This window comes from Octopus bimaculoides, chromosome 8, assembly GCF_001194135.2.
Source record: "Octopus bimaculoides isolate UCB-OBI-ISO-001 chromosome 8, ASM119413v2, whole genome shotgun sequence".
Lineage (NCBI taxonomy): Eukaryota > Metazoa > Mollusca > Cephalopoda > Octopoda > Octopodidae > Octopus > Octopus bimaculoides.
In genome coordinates this window covers 77,063,093-77,065,634 of record NC_068988.1, presented here as the reverse complement: position 1 = coordinate 77,065,634, position 2,542 = coordinate 77,063,093, and positions in this window count along the sequence as shown.

Here is a 2,542-nt window from a genome sequence, read left to right as displayed (position 1 = left end):
ATATATATATATATATATATATATATATATATATATATAGAGAGAGAGAGAGAGAGAGAGAGTGAGAGAGAGAGAGAGAGATACATGGTGCATTCTAGAAGTTTTTAGACATTTATTAATTTCAAAGAAGTTCTAGTCTCTAATCTCCTTCAAAGTTGGATCATCTGACTTCAAATATTACTTCTAGTGCTTCACTTCAGGAAGGCCCCACGGAAGTCTTCCAAATGCAAGGTGACCAGGACCCTTGTCACAATCTCCTTCATCTTCAACATGACTTCCCTTGATGTTTTCTTTCAGCTTGGGGAACCAAAAGTCGTAGGGACTATGGTCTGGATTGTAAGAAGGGTGAGGTACAGTTTTGATTTCCATCTTGGTCAGGTAGCTGGTTACCAGGATGCTTGTCACTGAGCACTCTGGGAACAACCTTTGTACAAATTTTGCTCATGTTCAGATCTTCATCAATAATTCTTTGTGAAAATGCCACACCAACTCCAAACTATATGCTTATTGTTTTTATAGACACAAGATGACCTTCACCCAGAAAAATGAATTTTCTCAACCAGTTCTGATGTTCTGATGTCCATCTGTCTCCTACACTTTTAGTCAATCTTCAACTCCTCTCTACCACCTTTGAACCTCTTGTGCCAGCAGAAAAGTTCATCCATAAGCAGTCTGGAGAATTTCATAAATTTCTGTCCCCTTTTTACCCAATTTAACACAAAACTATTGCACAGTGAGCTTCAAAAGAAAAAAACAAAACAAAAAAAAAACAATGTCTTAACTGTATTCTGCTAATAAGTCAGCAATGACAAGCAGTGTTTAGTAGGATGTGCTAAAGTGCTGTTGCAGACATTTTTTTCAATCTTGAATAACAGAAATTAGCAGGTCAGCTTATTAGCGTTATAGTAATGTTGTACTAAAATTATAGTAATCTAGGATGATTACCTGCCTCTCCTGAAAACGTTTCAAAACATCTGAAATGCACTTCATGTGTGTGTGTGTGTGTGTGTGTGTGTGTGTGTGTGTGTGTGTGTGTGTGCGTGTGTATAAAAATACATATATATATAAAACATCAAAGGATCAAACGTCTTTTTCAAGCCATAGACTCGTAAGGCAGGTTTCCCAGATTCTATGGCATTGCAAGATTTTAAGTTTTTACCGAGTGAACTGGAACAACATGAAAGGAAGTGTTCTGTTCAAGAACGAAAATGCATCTCACAACTATGATATACACCTATATATATTATAGGTGAATATGGGTATATATCATCAATATCATTATTTTATCTCTGCTTTCTATGTTGGCATAGAAAAGGGTTGCATGGGTTGTAACTACTCAAAGCAGTTTCTCATATGGAGTTATTGCTCCTCTATGTAGGATTTCTGTCTGGATGCTCTTCCAAATACCAACTAATTTACAGAGTGAAGTAGGTATTTTATTGTAGCACCAGCACTAGAGAAATTGCCCTGTTCTCACCAAGACTAAAGATTCTTATCTATCTCGGCTGTCACCATTCGTTCAAGGCAAAATGAAGGAGACTGAGGATAGAAAGAAATGATTAATGAGAGAGAAGTAGAATAGGAGATTTAAATGAGAGAAAATATGAGAGAATTAGATTTATAAGTGTGAGAAGGTGATGGAGGAAGAGGTAATGGAAGAGAAACAGGGTTAAGTAGTGAGTGTTGGGCAGGTGATTGGAGAGAAAAACAACATGAGTGATATAATAGAAGACAGTGTGATAAGAGAAATTACAGGGTGATGGGAGAGGTGTATTGAAAGAGAAAGAAAGAGTAATAAATTCTAATAAGGATTGATAAGAATGGGATGATTGTTATTTAATGTTTTTATATGATATCTAAATTAAACACACTTCCCTCTCTTAAAAGAAGCACTTTTCTGTAAAATTAGAAATATTACTTTCTGAAAATATTAACCAACATATGCCCTTAGCAAAAGAGCATAAGTAACATAAGACATAGAAAGTAACAGTTAGCTTCCTTCCCTTCAAAATGATACAAGCAACATGGCTATATAAATGTAATACCACATGTGAGCTAAAAAAGCAATGGAGAACATACTTTAAACTTTGAAATCTAATGACTTCAAAACCAGTTAATAAAATGTTATGTTATTTACCCTGTACAAAACATCTTCGCTTAAAACATACATTAACATTTATTCACTTGAATACGTTTTATGTAATGTTTTTATTCAGAAACTTGTCTGTAAAATATGATTCTCTTTCACCTTGTGAAAACACACTAATATTTTTACTGTAAAACTTTTACATAAAAATATTTGTTATGTGAAAACATCATTTTGTATCTATATCTTCATTTATGTAGATATATAACAGAAATATTAACCTTCTATGTTAAAAAATAAAAACTTGTTTTATTTAATATGTATGTGTGTATGTGTGTGTGTGTGTGTATATGCATATACATATATGTATGTGTATACACACACACACACACAAACACACGCGCACACACACACAAACACACGCACACACACACATATATATCTATATATATATAT